The following is a 22793-nucleotide window of genomic DNA, read 5'->3' as shown; positions in this document are numbered from 1 at the left end:
ATGCTGAAATAGAGTAAGTGCTCATTAAATATTTGTAGCATGATGTAATGAGTTAGTGAATGAGTGAATCCAATGCTAAGGCTTCTAAAACGAATGAAAATAAGTATTTTATCTGCTCCCTAAGAGACTTGATAGCTAGAATGCTTATGGTTTATATCCATTTGAGGTTCTTAGAACTTTGAACTTGGAATTTGCAAACAGGAGTTGATCAGGAATTAGTATGCTAAAGTAAGGCAGTTTTTAAGCTCTGTGATTCATTGAATGCTATGTAGTTTTTCTCTGAAATACCACTAATCTTTAAATACCACACATAGCCAAATACAAATGTAGTGCAAACATGCCTTTTGAACAAATATGAATTATTTTGAACATTTTTATCCATCTGCATCACTGCTGTAGTCTATTAACATAGATTCTTTCGTGTTGACCCTATAGAATTGTAAAGATTAATTTTGTCAATCTAATTCAAGCACAGGCTCCGGACGCGCAGGCTCAGCGGCCATGGCTCACGGGCCCAGCTGCTCCGCGGCATGTGGGATCTTCCCGGGCCGGGGCACGAACCCGTGTGCCCTGCATCGGCAGGCGGACTCTCAACCACTGCGCCACAAGGGAAGCCCCCATTTCTGTTTTTTTTAGTTGTTATCCTCACATCTTCTGTTTATGTGTTTAAATTTATTTAAACAGCAGTGTGACTTAAAATTGATGCAATGTCAGCTGAAATCTTAGAACAGCCAGAAGAAATTCAAAGCGAGTCAAATTAAAACTGTCAGCAGGAAACAACTTCAAACACCCTTTCTTTTCAATGGCTACTATTGTAATTCAAACTTTCACTTAGAATTAAAAGCAATTATGATTAAAGGCTTTCAATTTTGACTTTTCATTAAAATGTAGTAATGTAAGTCTGTTAATGCTATAAAGGTAAATTTGTTTAAGAGTGTACAGTTGGGGATTTAAATAAAATGTGGTTATTTAAAACCCTTTTAATTTATGTTCTGTCGCTCCCTGCTGTTAGAACCTGTTTCAGAACTTAATTATCTTGATGACTGCTATAAAAGTCTGTGACAAATTACCCTAGGAAGTATAAGAACATAATTTAGGACAAAAAGGTTTTAAATTAACTGGCTTTTGCTCAATGGAGTTCTGTCAGACAACCTTTCTTTTGTAACTGAATATTGATTGAGAAATGGAAAAGATTACGGGAATCTTCATTTTTGCAAAATAAGTTGTGTCCACATGCCATATTAAATAACAAATCATATAGCACCATCTGAAATCCTGAGGCATTGCTTTTTTCCAAATTTTCTATTTTATATAGAATTTTAACTTATTTGTTAATTGAAGGACAAACAGAATATGAGTCTCTTAGCTTGGTTGCTGAGCATGTGATTTACAATAGGCGTTATATTTTAGAATGCTCATATTTGATTCTCTTGAACAAAATTAATCTGAGTTCAATAGTAGAACTCTGAAAAATACTGTGGTGGAAGTGTCAGCAACACTATCATCAGGATCAGCAAAGGCACTTTTAGATGTGACATTTTGCAATTAATTCTAGCAAAGGTATTCAGTCACAACATCCCTTCAGTATAACTTGCATTTGACCCTTGGTAACACTCACTCTCTTATATTTAAGTTCATTGTTTTTAAGAAACTATTTTCTTCAGAGCCTCCTAGATTTCTGGTCTCACCTCTGCAGTGTTTTTTTTTTTCTTTTTCTTTTGCTTTTTTGGTGGTCTTCTCTTTGTACTGACTTACATAAGCAGAGTTAAGCAAAAGCCTCTTTATGCACCAGGTTATGTTGTCTACTATGTCACTAATCATGTTGCTTTATTTATGTTGGTTATGTTCTTTTACCCTATGAGGTGATAAATTTCTTAATATCAAGAACAGTATGTTTTTCATATTTATATCCTTAGCACCTAGCATAATGTCTGTCACATAATGGATCTGAAATACACGTTTAAACCCTGAATGCATAAAGGAGTAGAAGTCTTCCAGCCCTGAGACTGAGTCCTGCTTAAACTCCATTCCGGGCTGCATCTCTTCCAATAGCTGTATTGACAGTACTTCTCTTGGGAAGTATGGGAGACGTGGTCTGTAGTTTATGTCTTTGGGCACTTGTTCAACTACTTAACTTTGCAAACAAAGCACTTTTAAATGACTTCTTTTCATTTTTTCTGGAAGGTCTCGGCCTGTAAACCTTTGTTTTTCATCAGTTCCAAGAATAAACTCAAGTGTTGGCTCACAGCACTCACTCTATCAGCCTTCTTGGATAATTGTCTCAGGAACTCACTTGCTGTTACTGAACTGAAAAAAAAAAAAAAAAATGGGGGAAAAAAAGAGGGGCAGTGCACTGTTGTTAGTCACTAACCTCTTTTCACCGGTTCAGCACCTGTCTCCCAGGCAGATCAGTTTTAGTTTTATTAGTACTTTCTGTGTTTCCTCTGTTCTTGGTTGTGGTCTGATTTCATTTCACCTTGAGGAGTTGAATTTCAAGCAATATACTTGAGACATGTTTTAAAAGTTCCCTGCAGATTTTGAAATGGGGAAGCAAATTAATCAGTACAACCAAAAGTAGACTAAGCTTCTTAACGACTTTCTTCTCATCAATAAAACAGTTATCTATTAACTTTTCTGCTCTTTTGAATCCTTACTTTTAAAAGAAAATTCTGTTATTGAAAGTATTTAAAGTTATCATTTGGTTTCTTTTTTCTTTGCATTTTTAGTTAGGAGAAGGTAGAGATTTAGAAAATATTTTCTTAAACCATTTTCTCCACTTAAAGAACTAAGAATATTACTGTAAGTATTCAAAATGTATTATCTTTCTTATGCTTCTCTGGTTTCCTTTCTTTCATTCACCTAATTATCATATGTAAGAGAGAAAGGGTAAATACCATACTCTTTGTGTACACCTGTTATATTTAATGCTTTACATTTATTATACTTTAAAATATTTTATTTAATCTTTATGTTCACCCAGTGAGATAGGTAGAGAAGATGACAGTATTTGCACTGGAGGATCTGATCCTCAGAGGCGAATAACATGTCTGTCTTGAGGTGTGAAGGCTTGATTTCATCTCATCTCACATTTGGTGCCTTTCTCATCTACCTCATAATGTATCCACCACCAAATCCTTTCATTTCCTTCACATATCCAGTGTCATTCCTAAAGACTGCTACTACCAAATGTACATTGTGAACCATACATCAAGAACATTGTATTAGTTTATCCATAAGAAATCTGTGCGTGTGTGTGCATATATGTACCATCTGGCAATAACGTAAATTTTGAAGCTTGCAATTGCTACACAGTAATGAACTAGGTGTCACTGAACAAAAAACTCAGATGAATAACTGATCATTTATACTTTGAGAAAGTTTAGTGGACATTTTACCAACTCTTCATATCAATTTCATATCATGGTAGAGATCAATGCTAGCATCTTTCCATTGTGATGTTAATTAGTTTCTGCCTATATTCCACCATTCTTATATATCCTCCTAAAGTAATCTATCACCGTGCTAAGGCAAAGGGAATTCAGTGCATCACTGTTGGATTCTGATAGAGGGCTTAGGGGGAATGCAAGTCATCTCCCCAGCAGTAATCAAACAGCTGTGATACATGCCACTTTACACTTATATCATCATATAATAGATGGCTTTCCTCTTCATGGAAGCGTGCCTCAAAATTTTCAGACAGATGGACTCTGATGCAAAGGTTTCATTTTGTGGAATTTAAGGCTGTGAACTAGTTATTGACAAATACTACATCATCAGTTCCAGTTGAAGACACAGCCTAATAAGTAGAACATTGGCACTAATCCTTATTTAATCAGCCTTAAAATGGTAATTTCAAATTGATGAGGGCACAGGGAATAGATTTTGTACTCATAAAGTGCTTCTAAAAATACTGGTAATGTGTGTATACAACCCAAGGATGAAATTAAAGAGCCCCCAGCATCTATAATAAGAAGAATAAACTATAAAGAGCATGACAAAGGTACAACTGAAGGATCTTATAAAAACGCAGAGAAACAAATTTCTTCTTGTCTCTCCAGTGACACCTATTCATGTTTATAATCTTGAAATTTAATCTAGGGAACAAATATTCATGGGATTAAAAGAGAAGGATTTTTAGAATGTGAGTCTAGTATCATTAAGAACTTCTGTCATTTCTGAGGACAGTATAATCAGAGTGAACAAGCTCAAATGTTGAAAGGGATTTTAGAGCTCATATGATCCGAACCAATTATTTGATAGATAAGCAGGCTAAATGGGGTTAAATTGTACGTATAGCAACTTGCTAGGCAAAGACTAGAATCCAGACCTCCAGTTGCTCTGTGTTTTCTGTTTTTGTCCTGTCGCCGCAAACATAGGCTTGTAAACAAAGAACCAGCTTGGATCTGTCCTGCGAGAACTCATAACCCCATCCCCTTTGTATCAGTTCTAGCACCCCTAGTTCTGAGTAAAGCGTGATGCAGGCAAATTTGACTATTTTGACTTTTCAAATTTTTTTTAGCTTCTCTATGACCAGCCCTTCAGGCCATGTTGTTCCCACTCCCCTTAATTATTTGCTAAACCTGATTTCAGCAAAGGATCTATGCACAATAACATATGATCACCTCACCTGTGTTAAGAGTTATTGGTAACTCTTTCCTGAGTAACAAACCTCGAAGATAAAGCCTCATGGCCCCAGGATAAGTCTAATTGTGAAATGTTAATAGTTAAAGAAGAATCGGACAAGAGAGTCTGTGAGGCAGACACGCCTTCCTTCCCTTGCTTCAAGTGATCTCTTAGAGGTGGTTTCTTAGGCACACTCGGAAATTTGGCTTCAATAATCATAGCAGCAGCCACAAATGTAACAGAGACTGAATATGGTACTAAGAATACTGCAGACATCAAATTTCTCTTCTTTCCACAGTCTTTTTTATCCCTATTTTATATATGAAGAAAGTGTGGAGATGTTAAGTAAGACACTGAGGGTCTTAAAGCTATTGAGTATCAGAGTAGGATTTGAACTCTCATCTATTGGCATAAAAGTCTCCTAATGCAATATTTACTACCCCACACTACCTTCCATATACTAGAATTCTCTCCATCACACTTGCTCCCTGTCTTTACATTTCCCATTCCCCAACAACTGAAGGCTAATATATACGTAACAAAATCCTAGAGCCTGCATCTTAGTTTCTATAGAATCATGATTTTAATATATCTCACTTTTGAAATAATATACAATAAACATATTTGTGTATATATATACACACACACATAGTGGAATGTTGAGATATTAAATTTTGTGGCCAAGAATCATAGTGAAATCTGTGACTTAACAGAATTAACCTTTTAGTTTTCTTATTATAATAAATACATAAATTATAATTATAGAATATAATATTTTAATAACTAATGTATATGTGTAGTAGAGGTTTGTATATTTTATAATATTTTGGGACACCTACTTCTAGCCATTGTCTTAAATGATATGAGACATATAAAAATAAAGTCTGAAGGTTTGTGGAGCTGAAGAAGGATAGGATAGGAAATCTACAGTGTGAAGCAAGTTGGGACAAAGTGCCTTGAGGGTATTGCAGGGTCCTGCAGGCAGTCAGAGGATGGGAATATTCATTTCTTACTGGGGTGATCAAAGAAGATTTCATCAAAGAGTTCGTCTCTGAGCCAGAGCTAAATGTATGAGTAGGATTTTGAAGAGATGAGGTGGAAGAACCGATTTCAAGCAAATACAGAGTAATAGGTACAAGTTGAAGGCTATATGAAACATCCTGGTTTTTCTGAGTATCTTTGGGGAATAGTGTGTGAATGAACTAGAAAGAAAGATCAAATCTGCATGTTTGGAAGTGGGGAATATTGAAGAGATTTGAGCTTGGATATAGTATTTTCAAATTATTAGCAGAGAGAAAGTTTAGTGACAGAATATGAAAGAAATTGAAGATGGAGAGGCCAGTGAGAAAGCTATGATAGCAAACAGTATAATAACTAGTGTTATTGAGCTTTTGTGCAGTAGCTACTTTAACGTATAATTTCAGTTTTTACTTCAACATCTCTAAAAACTGGGTATCAACTTTTTTAATAAATACAAACATTGAAATCCAGAGGAGTTAGATAGCTTGCCCAAGGTCATAAGAGTTTTAAAAAGGAGGAAGTTTTTTTGAGAGTTTTAAGATGAAGAGTGATTAACATTTGATGATTAAATGGTCATTGGTAAGCAATTTCTTCACAGGGGTGAAGGCTATAAACAGAGCAAAGAATGCAAAAATGAAATTCTAATTTTATAAGTGAATGAATAAATATTTGAGGACAGGATCACATAGTAAGCTAAGGGACTCTTGTGTGTTAATGAAGACATGGAAATGAATGACTTGATGGCTGGAGGTGTAGGAAGGGGAAAATAGGTTAAGCAAGTATTACAAGGGAAGTCAAAAGGTAGTGAAAGATTAAGAGAGATCCTTAGAGAATTAAGACTTTTGAAAAATTAATAATACTCAAGCAACCATAAGTTTATTTGAAACCAATCCTCAGTTCATAAATTCATAATTAAATTAATAGTTAAAATGATACATAATAGAGTTACTGTCATAGCCACTACATATAAAGCTGCCTAACACTGCCTAATATTTCAGTGTTCCATTTTCAAACTGTGCGAGTGTAATGAATCTATGCATATATTAACTAATTAATTTTAGTTCACAGTTTCTCTGTCACCAGATATATGATAAAACCTTCTTTTAAAAATAAGATTTATATTTTTTAAAATGTATGTACTCATATGTTACAAAGTAATATATTTTCAGTAAATATCTCAGACTTAAAAAGAGTCTCTTCAGTAGGATCACCTATTAATTAAGTCGTAGGTAGTTATATTTATTATAAACAATCACTCTCCATCAGCATTGAATTTCTGAATTTAGTCATGTTAGATTGCTTTCTGGTTAAGAATACAGAAGGCTTGATTTTGTTTGCCTTTTATTTATTTGAGCTTTGTGGGACATGTTAAGAACAATATTGACTGGCTTTTAAAACTCCAGTGGTTATAAATAAGTCAGTGAGATTTGCTGAATTTTGTTAATTCAGGCAGGCACAAATGAATGGCATTGTAAAATACATGGGATAAAGAATCCAAACATACCAGCTATGTCAGCTTAAAAAGTCAAGGTAATTCAGTTGTAGGTTATTATTTAACAGACTTCAAGGCTGATCAAACTAATTATACACTGTAGAATACTATCTAGGATAATTGAAGTTCTATCTTATTGCTAAGATTTCTCTTGTCCTGTTGCTTTGTTAGTAGTTAAATTTAATTTGAAGTTACTTTAGGGTAAGTAATAATCTAGTAAACAAAAAAGCCCCAAATGAGAGGGGAAAAAATCAAGCAAGATGTGTATTTTAAATCTTTCTTGGTTTAATTTTTCTCAGCATGCCTGAGTTTGAAAAAAAAGTAAAATTCAAGTTAACTCCATATTTTCAATACTACTTACCTAAATTATAATCTAAAATGTTTATTTCCTTATTTTTAGCCTAGTTGAATATTTTGTTTTCATTGACACTGCTTCCAAATTTCCTTTGTGCTTTTACAATAGCCCTTTCTTAGCCTCCACTTTCCATCTCCTCTCTAGCAGAATGCTCAGTTGGTCACAAACTTACGTGAGAAGCCCTATCCCTGGCTTACCAGATAGAGGAATTGTTCTAGATTCCCATCAGTGTAAAAGATGGTTCCCTAACTTGTGTTTCATAATATACTAACTCTTTGAATTTCTGTAGTGTGAGAGGCAGTAGGAAAATGACAGGCACCTGAGCATATAAGTGCTCAATAAAAATTGTCGAATATATGTTGAATACAAAAAATATTATATTTTTTACTTCTTCAGTTGAAAGGTCATACTTCACTGTCGTCCTTAAGTGGGAAGAACAGTACATGATTGATTGAGGCAATAACTCTTGGTATTTTGGTTTAAATTTTTGTACCTAATACATCTCTGCAAAATGGGAAAGACTAAACGTCTTTTAAAAAAAAAAAAAGTAAGATGACGCAGTCCTATTGGGCAGTAAAGCTTACTTGAAAAAGTTTTTCTACTTTCAAATACAAATTATTCCTTGGTATGTCCTGATTTACGATATCTTTTGCCATTTTAAGCACCCTTATATGCTTGAATGCCAGCACATAGTCTGCTTCTTCATATTAATCAAGAATTCTAGACCCAAAAGGAGCTTTGACAATCATAGATTAATTTAGACATTTTCAGCTGAACTAGTTGAGGTCCTAAGGGATTAGGTGGAACTGTGTTCTGTGAACTCCATTAGGGCAGGGACCATGTCAGTCTTGTTCCTTCGTGCCTTACATGCTGAAATAGAGTAAGTGCTCATTAAATATTTGTAGCATGATGTAATGAGTTAGTGAATGAGTGAATCCAATGCTAAGGCCTCTAAAACGAATGAAAATAAGTATTTTATCTGCTCCCTAAGAGACTTGATAGCTAGAATGCTTATGGTTTATATCCATTTGAGGTTCTTAGAACTTTGAACTTGGAATTTGCAAACAGGAGTTGATCAGGAATTAGTATGCTAAAGTAAGGCAGTTTTTAAGCTCTGTGATTCATTGAATGCTATGTAGTTTTTCTCTGAAATACCACTAATCTTTAAATACCACACATAGCCAAATACAAATGTAGTGCAAACATGCCTTTTGAACAAATATGAATTATTTTGAACATTTTTATCCATCTGCATCACTGCTGTAGTCTATTAACATAGATTCTTTCGTGTTGACCCTATAGAATTGTAAAGATTAATTTTGTCAATCTAATTCAATTTACTACTAAAACAGAATGGAAGGATAGTTAGATTAGGGGGAGGAATAGCAATTATGGTCATATCTCTTGACTTTGAAACAGTTCCACAGACACGATCACAAGAATTAGAGAACATGGAGGTATATAGAAACAGAGGTAAATGCCCTAGAAATCATTGAGCATATATATATGTTTACATTTATTTCTCTGTATCTGTCTGTCTATCTAATCTGTCATCTGTCTACCTATCTCTTAATTTTGGATGGAAACTAGGAATCAGTACACTGTGCATATGTATATATATGTATATGTCATTTGCTCTCAAATGAGATACAGCAGACATAAGATTGTGTGAAAATGATGTCTTTCTATACTGAATATTTGGAAATATTTTTGAAATATGACTATTTATTAGAAGGGTATTTATTTTTAAAATATTGAAAATAACCCATTCTTTTGCAATCATGACCCATTTACTCATGTAAGTTCTTTTTCAAACCATCTGAGTTTTGTAACAAAGCATATAATAGGATATTTCTTAATTCCGTGGAATGTTTTTATTATTTTCATTATTAAATAATTCCAATTTTAGATCAACTCACAGACCCAATTAAAATCATCATATTTGTAGACAATAAAATGTTTCTTCAGTTTTTTCTTCTTTAGACTAATTTATACTAACTTTTTAAACCTTTATTCCCAGGTTAATGTGTATTTGAATCTGTTCAATTTACTTTTTTATCTAGAGCATATCCCTATGTGATTTCTCTACTTCTCTTTTGGAATTCTTTCTTTGTATTCATTTATTATGCATTAAACTCAGCAAATTTCATGAATCTATTGTTCATATTACTTCAAATTCTCTCTTTAATTGTGTCAATTTTTCCATTTCTGTGTGTTTTTTTTTTTTTTTTTTTTTTTTTTTTGCGGTATGCGGGCCTCTCACTGTTGTGGCCTCTCCCGTTGCGGAGCACAGGCTCCGGACGCGCAGGCTCAGCGGCCATGGCTCACGGGCCCAGCTGCTCCGCGGCATGTGGGATCTTCCCGGGCCGGGGCACGAACCCGTGTGCCCTGCATCGGCAGGCGGACTCTCAACCACTGCGCCACAAGGGAAGCCCCCATTTCTGTTTTTTTTAGTTGTTATCCTCACATCTTCTGTTTATGTGTTTAAATTTATTTAAACAGCAGTGTGACTTAAAATTGATGCAATGTCAGCTGAAATCTTAGAACAGCCAGAAGAAATTCAAAGCGAGTCAAATTAAAACTGTCAGCAGGAAACAACTTCAAACACCCTTTCTTTTCAATGGCTACTATTGTAATTCAAACTTTCACTTAGAATTAAAAGCAATTATGATTAAAGGCTTTCAATTTTGACTTTTCATTAAAATGTAGTAATGTAAGTCTGTTAATGCTATAAAGGTAAATTTGTTTAAGAGTGTACAGTTGGGGATTTAAATAAAATGTGGTTATTTAAAACCCTTTTAATTTATGTTCTGTCGCTCCCTGCTGTTAGAACCTGTTTCAGAACTTAATTATCTTGATGACTGCTATAAAAGTCTGTGACAAATTACCCTAGGAAGTATAAGAACATAATTTAGGACAAAAAGGTTTTAAATTAACTGGCTTTTGCTCAATGGAGTTCTGTCAGACAACCTTTCTTTTGTAACTGAATATTGATTGAGAAATGGAAAAGATTACGGGAATCTTCATTTTTGCAAAATAAGTTGTGTCCACATGCTAGGCCCGTGAGCCATGGCCGCTGAGCCTGCGCGTCCAGAGCCTGTGCTCCGCAACGGGAGAGGCCACGACAGTGAGAGGCCCGCGTACCGCAAAAAAAAAAAAAAAAGGCACCAAAATGAGAAGCTTGTGAACTGCAACAAAAGAGTAGCCCCCACTCGCCGCAACTAGAGAAAGCCCGCCCACAGCAACGAAGACCCAATACAGCCAAAAATAAGTTAAATAAATAAATTTTTAAAAAATGACCCAAATACTTTTGACCTATTAATAATTAAACTAATATTTTATGTAATTTGAAAATAAGTAGTAGGCTATATAATGGAAAAAATATGTAGTTTTGAAGAAATGTGTTGCTGTCATGGCTAGAATTATAAAGAGTCCACCAGTATTCTTATACCAAATACATGGAAAGTTAGAAGCTCCCAGTTTACTTCCTTGTTTGAAATAGTAAATAACAGGTTGTGAGAAAAATGACATAGAATCAAATAGGAGATACAGATCCTCCAGCAAGTAGCATCAATAATGGATAATCACTTCCAGAAATTTAGGAGTAGTGCCAAAATGTTCGTTCATTCAAAAAAGAAAAAAGAAAAAAAAAATGTTCCTGCTGTATTCCCAGGATCTTTCTTGCTTGGAATACAGTTACCCAGCGCAAAATAACTCCCCATTCTCAGAGTTTCTGTCTTCTACCAATGTGCTAAAAACACATCCAAAGTTAAAATTATGTAAATCTCTGAACAAACCAGCTCATTTTGTAGCTTTATTTCACCTGGTAGTATTATTGGTGAAGATTCTTTAATTTCTTTAGAACTTGGCACAGACATAGGTACAAGATGAGGTCTCAAAAATAAGTGTCAACTGATTAAATCAGAAGCCTTGGGTATTTAAAGCTTGGAATTTGAGTACTAAATCTATCTAATTGTTTTTAAGCTAAAATAACTTGAAGAAAAGAGTGGGGAGATACATAAACCTGTTTTATAATCAGGTCTATTTGGAGATCATGTCTGCACCTCTTAAGTGTTGTTTTGTTTTGTTTTAATGTTCAGTCAGCAGTGCTGGTACAAACTGAGGTTCCAAGCTGATAATTATAATAATATGTTTTGATTTTTTTAAAAAATGATCATTGTAATAGAGTTTTATTTTCCAGAAGGGAGAATCAAAATAATAGAAGCAGCAATCATAGAGAAAAAAAGGATATTTTTGAAAAGTCAGCAAAGGGTCAATGTATGTAAGAAGCAGCTCCAGAATGGAACCAGATACATTATCTGAATAAGTTTTCCCATTTATTTATGACATGTTTAATCCCAAACATCTGTTTTAATTATTCCACTATGATAGAAATTATATATATATATATATAATTTATAAACTACTCATTGTTTTAGGCAGAACTCAAAGCGGAGCTTTCTAACAGGCTAAAGTGACCTATCTACTTTGTAGATACATATTTATCTCTAACATAATGCCTGAACCTTAAAAGACTAAATAAAAGCTATCATAGAAATCTTTCTGTAGAAGGTCTTTGAATACAGAAGTGCTAGTGGTCCCTATTATGTTATTTGAATTCAAAGTATTTAAACATATTTCAATACTTACGCTTATATATAATTATAAAATGTCTCTTTTGGCAATTTATTTTTTAATTAATCTTTAGAACAATTAATGGTGTCAGAGAATAGTTTATGTTGCAAGTCAGAAATAGAGACACAGATGTAGAGAATAAACGTATGGACACCAAGGGGAGAAAGCAGTGGGGCGGGGGGATGGTGGTGGTGCTGTGATGAATTGGGAGATTGGGATTGACATATATACACTAATATGTATAAAGTAGATAACTAATAACAATCTGCTGTATAAAAAATAAAATAAAATTCAAAAAAAGAGTTGATATTAATAGATATAATCGGCAATTGATTAAAATAAAAGCAAAGCAGGATAATGAGTCAACTCTTTTTAGTTCCTATCAAGCACTCTTACAGTTGCTTTATATGTATTAATTCATTTAATTCATGTGAAATGAGATGGAAGCTAAGGCACAAGAATACTTAAGAATCATCAGCAAGATGACACAGCTAGGAAGAAATAGATTTGAGAATAAACTAAAAAATATTGCTCCTTTGACTGCTCTTAACTACTTCATTATGGCAGCCAGGAATAAATATTAATTATATTTTTAAATGGTTTTTAAAATTCATAATTTACAGTTATTAAGGTGACATATTAAAATATCAATATAATGAAGGTTTTTAAATACTTTGTAAACAACATTTTACATTTGATTCTCAGTAGGGTAATTAAATACAGATGGTCCCTGATTTATGATGGTTTGACTTGAAATTTTTTGACTTTACGGTGGTGTGATATGCATACAGTAGAAACCGTACTTTGAATTCTGAATGGTCTTTTCCCAGGCTAGCAATATGTGGTACAATACTGTCTCATGATGCTGGGCAGTGGCAACGAGCCACAGTTCCCAGTCAGCCACACAATCACAAGTGTAAACAACGTATATACTGACAACCCATTCTGTACCCAGACAACCATTCTGTTTTTCACTTTCAGTATAATATTCAATAAATTACATGAGATATTCAGTACTTTATTATAAAATAGGCTTTGTGTTAGGTTATTTTGCCCAACTGTAGGCTAGTGTAAGTGTTCTGAGCACATTTAAGGTAGGCTAGGCTAAACTCTGCTTATGCTAACACCTAAGTAGATTAGGTGCATTAAATACATTTTCCACTTAAAATATTTTCAACTTATGATGAGTTTTTCAGGGTATTCCCATTGTGAGTCGAGGAAGATCTTTATAGACTATTTCATTTTGTTATTTGTATCACACATCCTCAAGAGTGTTGAAACTTGAAAGAATATCCTGTACTCCTTTCTCTGGGCATCACAGTGTAACATGAGACAAGTGTAGATCAGTGGGTTGTTAATCATTTACTCACTTTGGGATTAGCAGATATGACTGACCATGTAGATGTGAAAGTTTATTTGCTGGCCTATGGAAACTAATAGAATAAAAGGAAAAGAGATGAGAACGTTTATAAGTAATCAAAAGAGATAATATCCAGGGGATTAAGAAACGTTCATACGTAATGTTTTTCAACATGCATTTCATGATTTGAATATAGTAAAAAATTGTCTGCTTCATTCAAATTGTTTAGACTGATCACTCCTTTGTCATAGATAGTACATATTTTTTCAGTGAAAACATATGTCTCATTGATAATGATATGATGCTGATGATGTTACCAAGTATGTCTTCATTATCTGTAAAATCATTCTTTTTGCAACCTTCCAAAACACTGCCAATAATTTATTAATAACTAACCTCAGCAATCACACACACACACACACACACACACACACAACACAGATTTCAGTTAATCAAGGATTGAGTGCCTGACCTATAATAGAACGTGTAAAGGAATACATAAATGGATAAGGTCATCCCTGGCTCAAGATGCACTCAAAAAAAGTTGAGTATGTTAGGTTTACAAAACAGGTTAGTAAATTTAAGATTTAAAAACTATAATGCCAAATTTTAAACACTTTGAAAAAAATTCAGTATCACCCATGATAATCTGAAAGCCACTTTCCAATTCAATTTAACTTTGTAACATAATAGGTTTATTATGAGGCACATTTATTGAAGGATAATATAGGAAAAATGAAAAAATAGCTGTATTGGCAGCAAATTTTTTTATTATTTGTTCGTTAGTTAAATCTCAGTAAATATGTTAATCATATATTGATGTGTATTTACAATAAAGTAACTGACTTATTAAATTGACATCGTCTTTTTTAAAAGATTCTTAATTTGCACTGTGACCAGTCATCCTGTTGATTACACGTTTAAGTACAGTCCTAATTGATCATGGAGTCTTTTGCTATAAATTACAGAGAGGGAGTAACAGATTTCACAGGTTGGTTGTGGCTTACTGACAAATTTCACAGTTTGAATAGAAAAAGGATATAAACACACACAGGAATAAGGTAGTTACACGGATTCATGATGCGAAAAGTCCCTTTCCAGTGCCTACAGATACATTGATGAATCAAATGTGAGAATACAAAGGGAGTATTAAAGGGTGAGGAAATAAAAATATATGCTATCAATTGGGTCTATCCAAACATTTTGTTTTAAAAGAATAGACAGATATATACAGGATTTAATGTTGAAAATTCCACAACATATTAACCCATTAAATAAAAGCATACAGCTTAATTAAATGAAATACTACTGAGTAAAAGTTTAGAGGTACTTATTAACTTTTAGTTGGTATTCCTTATATAAATGTGGTATTTTCCACCCAGTATGCCTTTGATTTTTAAAGGAATCATTTCATTGCAAGGATGCAGCACTTTGTGAAAGTGCAGTGTCCCTCCTTTCCATAAGACACTGAGGTCCTTGTATCAGATTCATAAACAGCTGAACATTAACAGAAGTCTTTGGATTTCAGTCAAGCTTATAAGCTTTAATGATTAAGTTGCCAGTGTTCAAGAAGCAAAATTCTGATTCTCTCTTTCTGGGCTCGAGTGTGATATAATATCTAGTATAATTTGAAATTTCTTCTTTAGTTTTGTGGATCTTTAAAATTACTAAGAGAAAGTTAAATGATTGCTGATTCAAAACTAGATGATATAAAAAGAAAAGTTGGATTTTCTTGTACTATTTAGTAAAATAAAATAATTAAAAATGGAATTTTGTTAATAAAATACATTTTTATTAATATCAGAGTATTAATAACATAGTTAAGTGTTTAGTCTGAGCCAGACATACCAGCATTCCAGTACATCCAAGCAATGAAACCTTAGGCCTGCTATGTAAATTCACTAAGACCTTGATTTTTTTTTTTGTCTTTAAATGGTACAACTTTCATATTCTAAGAAAAAGAGCTTTAGTATTTCCATTAAGAAATACTGTAATGGATTGAAAAAGAGCTTGTTTAGCACTTAAATGGTCCCAGTTGGTCTACATTATGAATAAAGCAAAAGAAGGAAAAAAGGCAATTGTTTCTTATATTCTATTTCCCTTCACATTAGAATGCTTTTCCTCATAAATTTGTGTACACTTTTCTTCATCAATTTCAGAGTCTATTAATGCCACCGATATTCAGGGATCATGGGCTGTACTAGTGACTTGTTCATGATCACTTGTTTTGGCCTGTGTCTACGTAATGCCAGATACCTACAAACATATAAGCTTCTCATGTAAAAAAGTGTTGACTTTGTACATATATTAGGTATCTGGATGTTGAAATTTGTATGGATTTGTGGCTACATGGCCCCCTTGTTTTTTGTTTTATTTTGCTTTTATTCTGCGTTGGCATCATTCAGACTGAGCCTGGCAGGTCCTTTTATTTCTAAGTGAACTTAGTGTCTTTCATGTAAATGTTAAAATGACTACTTTCATTCTAAAATATAGTCATAGCCATTTATAGCCATTGATATAACTGTCTGTCTTTTAGCTAAATGAAGTGTGTGGTATTGCTTTAGACACTTAGGATTGCTGTTAAAAACTACTACTGAGTGAACATTTGCATACCCAATTCACTGTTAATATATAGATAGATATCTTTATGATATGTTCCTTATTTACTTCTAATTTCATATGTGTTATTGAGTTCTTTGGCCTAGATGTCTTTGTGCCTCTGGATATTCTCTTTAATATCTTGTTTAAAGAGAGAGGGAGAGACAGACAGACAGAGAAGAAAGTCTTTGGTTTCCTGGGGCCAGTATTCTCTAGAAAAATTTTCTGTTTCAGTGAATCTTTGTGACGTTGTAAACTTTTTTGGTCTTTTCAGCCTCTTCCACAGTACTAAATTTGAATGACCCTCAAATATCCAGCAGATTTAGAATAATAATTACTTATTCCAGCCAAAACAAGACAGTGTTGATAAACGGAAATAGATCAATTCCAAATATTATAAATGTTCATCAATTTTATTTCTTTCCCTAACCACATATATTTCTTTTTTCTTTTCTTTCTTTTTTTTTTTTTATTTGAGGACAGGACAAAATATGCAGTATAAGCTAGAAATAGAAATAATGATGACACTTTTCTAGGCTAAGGTAATTTCTTTAAACTCATGGGATTTCATTTGCAATACCAATTCTGTATCCATATGATGTTATCCCATGGATCCAAAGTTCTCTCAGATTCCAAAATCCCTTAATATTTACAGATAGTCACATGCTGAAAAGATTGACATTATGCAGTTTATACATTTACAGAATTTAAAACATTATTTGGTTGTTCTCCATCTCATTTCAGACTATGTAAAAAGAGATAGTGTTCTCAATTACAATTTCAAGAAAATCATTGATTCAGCAGATTTGGGGAAATCCACTAAAAGATAAAATAGTATAGAAGGGAGAGGGCTCTGAGCGTCCACTCTGGGAGGGGCAAGCTGGCTTTTAGTAATAGCTGATAAATCAAAGTTGATTGTGTGAAGTTATGCTGAATGGGGGCGTGTTCAGTTAAGCTGTGATTTGTCAGGCATTTATTACTGAACTGATCTAAATTTTTAAAAAATCAACAAAATTTGACAATCACTAGTAATGATACGCACTAAGATCTGAGATACTAGATCAGTATTGGAATAAAAGCAGTTCACAAGAAAAAAGGTCTACTGTTTAAGTTAAATTTATTAATACAGTCATCTTATTAATATCCAGATTACCCAATTTAATTCTGTGTTTTCAAAGCAAAATCTTAAGCATGGCATAAAATCAATTTACATAGATATAGATGATGCACAACAAACACAAATATTATTTCCACGTTAAATAAAGCTGTCAGAAAACAACTTCTACAAAGGCATTTCCTTCTGGTTGCATTTAATGGTTATAGTTATTACACTGTGCTTTAAATTTGATGCTTTCGAATATTTTATCACTGGTGATTTTTATGTATTAAATCCTTAAGTAATTGATATTATTTTCACTTTTCTGTAGATGTGGACACAAAGTCTAGCCGATATGAAATGAGAGAGCCCATGTCTGTGTAACCTAGAACTCAGTGGATCTTTCCACCATACACACTGTCTCAAAGTAACATAATCTAATAAGTTAAAATCTCTAAGTAATAAAAATTATAATTAATATGTATGTCTGCCATTATAGCAAGGTTTATTAAATAATGTCATTCAAATAGAATTTATTAACAATTCTTAATATTTATAACATCTAAATGATTTCAGTGAAAAAAGTAAGATATTTTTAAAAATATGAATGTTTGAATACATGAAAAATGGAAATATAAATTTAAAAATTGTCATAAGTAACAGTTTCAAAAATTGTCTAAATAATTTTTATGTATGTTCATTGAATATGGGGTATATGCAGGATAGAAAGCAAGGAAAATAAATACTTTGGGAAACAATAAATACTTATTATTAAATAAAGCTTTAGAGGCAAAAGAATCAAAATACCTAAAGTCTTTGTTTGGCTCTAGGATTTTAAAGTTTCTGCAGCATCTGATTCCAGAATAAGAACTCATACATCCATGTTCCTAGCTATTATTAATAACAATAACAAGAATTCCCCTCAGGAAAAAAAAAAGAAAAACACATTGTAAACCCCAAAGACAAAACAGCAAATGCCACCCGCTTTGTCATGTTTCTCATTGCAGGCAGGTTCTCTTGCCAAGAGACTGCTATTTGAGTTAATTTCTTTTTTCTTTCAATTTTTTTAACAGAGTAAGAGTTTATTGTTATAAAAGTAACTGCAACATTCAGAGCTCTCTCTATAGTTACCATGCTTCTCACTTTATTCCCAAAATAAAGATCCAGATTAGGTTATACGCTTCCTATCCGATCATAGTATATTGGTGTCCTCTGACAGAGCCAGTTCACTCATATTCAGATTAGCCCTTTTATTATGCATTGAAACTATCTTTTGCCATTTCCTAATGTGTGATATGAATCCTAGCCACTCATTAAATTACACCTGTTAGTGCTTAACACAGTGGTTAAGAGAATGGAATCTAGTAATTATGGCTGAGTTCTAATCCACTTATTAGTTGTTAATTTTCGGTAATTTACTTAACCTCTCTCTGCCTTAACTTCCTGCCTGGTAAGATGATGATAGTAATGGTATCATATGAGTGCCTGGCCCATTTTAAGTGCTCAATAAAGATAGCAGTGGTTATTTTCTCATACATATATCTGCATCTCACTCAACAAATATTAACCGAACAAAGATTAACTCAACACCAGAGGGCCAGACACCATGTTAAATTATAAATGGGAAGAAAAACAAAACATACGTTAGACCTTTAAAATCCTCAATATCTAACAAGAATACAAAAATGCCTCTGTAAAAGGGGGTGTAGACAAGACTATTAAAATTGCAGACACTGTCACTGTAACTGTTACTTCAGTATTGAAGAAACCATGAAGACTGACATTCAGTGGATGTAAATAAAAATATAAACATCATTTCAGGCAGTATGTCTCTTGAAATTAGAAAAACATATATCATCAGCGCCTACATTTATAGATATTTACTTGTTGGAAATTGATTTTTTTAGGAAAAAAATTGCTATGGGAACTTTAACTGTCAACAAGGAAAGAAAGCAAGGGAAGGGAGGGAGTAGCAGAGAGAGGAAAGAAGGAAGGAAATTATCCTTTTAAACCAACTACAGTGTCATCCTCATTTTACCAGTATTCTTGCCATATCACTCAAGAAATCCTCTGGTCAGTACAGATCACTGTCTATCAGTTAGATAAACCACCTCATACTTGTTATCATAGGTTGGATTCAGTTTGGGTCTTTTGAGTATAAGCTCTCTGAGGGAAGAAACTGGCTTATCGGAATCTGACCCATCAGTGTTATTTCAAGAGTTGGTGTGAAAGGACTTCTGAGCATTAAGATACCCTGAAGATTACTTATTCCTTGCCTTTGCCTTTTTAGAAATTTGTTTCTCTTATACTTAAGAGTTGTCTCTTAAAATACTTTTCATCTCTGAGAAAGAGAGACTTAGATAGTGTGATCATGCATCTTATCTTTAAGGAAGAATTCCACCACTATCCCCTGCCTCTATTCTCAATGCATGTCAATGAGTAACTAAAATCAACATTGCTTACATAAGAGCAAAGAGAATTTGTAACTAAATCTCCTAAATCCCAGACTGTCAGAGTTCTAAAAAGAACAGACCAACCCATCAACTGATAAAAATCATTTTACAATCTATTATACGAAAGTGTGATTAAATGTCTTCTCATGAAAGTGATAGTTATGCTCAAATGTGTGAACAGAAACTATGAATATGATGCGAAAGCTTTAAGCTATTGGCAAGAACTGACTCATGTCCAGTAGCCCAATATTCTCTCTTTAGTCAAGTCCATGGGTACCAGGGTGATGAATTCACATGGAATGGAATTAAAACTAAAGAGATGATATTAGAATGAACAATTAGAAATATTCATATCATGTACTGTTTTAAAACAAAGAACATAAAATAGTCAATGTAGTCAAATAAACAAGACAACTTTGTTATTTGGCTTGCATTTTACCATAGAAGTAGGCATTATAAGCTTTAATATAACAAACATAGAATTTTGTATATAAAATTCTTAGAGCAAGCAATAAACACATACAAAATATACACCTATGTATAAGGATAATAGATAGACAGTTGTAACATTGGGACTATTATAAGGAAAAAACTTAATGAAAATTATTTTAAGAAGTATCCATAATTTCAGATATAAGATTAGGAATACTGATTCTTTTTATTGCTACTAATAGTCCATTCTCTCAGTGCCAGCCGGAATTTTTGCAGAAGTATTAAACATAACAGGATAATATTTTTTAAAAAGAAAATTTTAATTTTAGATGTTTGTGCAATCCTTAAAACATCATGTTATTAACAATGATTTGATGTAATCTGGATTATGACACAAAGTATCGGTTCTAGGGTTATTACAATGAAAAATTTAAAAGATCATAAAATTTATCTATCCCCACCTCTCCCCATTGCTGCTGTATTTTTTTTTTTTTTTTTTGCGGCACGCGGGCCTCTCACTGCTGGGGCCTCTCCCGTTGCGGAGCACAGGCTCGGGACGCGCAGGCTCAGCGGCCATGGCTCACGGGCCCAGCCGCTCCGCGGCATGTGGGATCTTCCCGGACCGGGGCACGAACCTGTGTCCCCTGCATCGGCAGGTGGACTCTCAACCACTGCGCCACCAGGGAAGCCCTATAAGTTGATTTTTACATAAAATATAATAATGTCTGTTCATGAATGAAACATTTTAAAAGAACTGGAGAGAGAATAATTCTAAAGGGACATCATATTCCTGTGTCAATAATTTATAAACATGCTACCTGTTAAAATCGATAACTAACTTTGAAAATTTGAATTAAATTCTTATTGGATATATTTTGCTCAGTACATATAATAGAAAGTAATTTATACTTGAAATTTATTATGTCTTTATACATCTTCTCTTGGCTCAATGCAATTACTTTACTCTGTTGTAACAGTGAAAGCCTGTAATAAAATAGACTCGTTTATTTTGAGAAGATTCATTTCCACTAAATTCTATTGCTTCAAATCTTTTTTATTTCCTTTCCCTTGGAAATCTGAGAAAATCCTATGATTTGGATAATAAACACTGGCTTTTCAGATTTTTAAAAAATTCATCGCAGTGTTTTTGACACATCAAGCAATCACAAAACCACCACTGGCCTGAGCATGAGGACAGCTCGTCAGACTGAAGTGCTGTGCCTACCTAGACATTTTCATGTTTTGTAGATAACAAGGTGAAAAGTGAGTAAACACTACACAACAAGAGCACAAAAGAATTCCCCATTTGCATTCCATTGCTTACATCTGCTCCAGGGGTTACTGTAGTTTTAAAAAATGAAAGTATATATGTTAAAATTGGCAAATGAAAGATATGAATACATATAAAACTGTGAACTTAGAAAATTAGACATTCCAACAGTTACTTACCTTACATGATAGATGGCCCATTTTCATACGGATAGAAACCCAAGTCTCAATGCTTACAAATAGATTTTATAGATAGATGTCATCCCCGCCCCCCCCCCCACAAATAATTATTTGGGTAACATTTTTTTTGGTGGGGTGGGGGAAGGAGGACTGGCAGAACAACTGTTTACTATATAATCAAGACAATATATTCTGTTCTTAAATGTAAAGCTGCTATCTAGTATTTCTTCTTGATGTATAAAATATAAATTCTGCATATAATTCTAGTCTTGTCTTCTGCACCAAACTAATTTATTATCTCCAAATTAAAAGGATGTTGTAAATCTAACATACATTTTAAGAATAGGATATCTTTACGTAATTTGTGGTAGTTTAGTTCATTTAGACTTGCTGGTATCATGTGCATGTTTTCTCTTGCTTTGTTTTTATATTTTTCTATATAAAGTTATCGTATGCAATCTTCTACAAATTCTTTTAGCCGATTTTTGTAGTTGATTCTTCTTCTGAAGATTTACTGTCCTTTAACTATCTTTTCCCCTTCAACAAACGTTAGTCTAAACTTACTGATTTTATTTTCTTCCACTATTTAAACTTACATACTTATGCTGGTGACTCTAATCATTCATACTCCCCACTTCTTTCTCCACTGGATTTTAAAAACCTCAATTTATTTGTTTGTAACCACTGTTGGTCAGTTATTACAACATTAAAGTGTTATAAACCACTCCAAGCCTCAGGGGCCTGCATATTTATTTCTCACTCATGACTCTGTAGGCTTTCCATGGTTCTAATGAAGTTGTTTGGGATGGGCTGCAGGCTCTGAGTTGGGGTCGGGTCTAATTCATATGTCTTTTACTCTTGGGTCCAGTCTGAAGAGTCAGTGGGTTACTAGAGCAAATACTTCTCATGGTGATTGGCAGGAGTGGAAGAGACCAAGACAAATTATACAAGCACATTTGAAATTTCTGGTGTGGCATCATGGCTTATGTCTGCCCACATTGCAGTGGTCATAGCAAATCACATAGCTGTGCCCAAAATCAGTGGGGCAGTGAAGTGTATTCTGCACACAATGAAGACGTAGCACGGGCCGGCAAGGAAGGCAAAATTGGGAACAAAATGCCATTTACCACAACTTGTAAGAAGGCATTTTATTCCTTTTTAGTGCACATGTTAACTACACACAACTTCTGCTCAACACTTAGTACCTGAGATGGCTTATTCTTTTTTTTTTTTTTTTTTTTTTTTTTTTGTGGTATGCGGGCCTCCCCCTGTTGTGGCCT

This window comes from Physeter macrocephalus, chromosome 1 (genome assembly GCF_002837175.3).
Source record: "Physeter macrocephalus isolate SW-GA chromosome 1, ASM283717v5, whole genome shotgun sequence".
Taxonomy (NCBI): Eukaryota; Metazoa; Chordata; class Mammalia; order Artiodactyla; family Physeteridae; genus Physeter; species Physeter macrocephalus.
The sequence above is the reverse complement of the archived record's forward strand: the minus strand, read 5'-3'. Positions refer to the sequence as shown.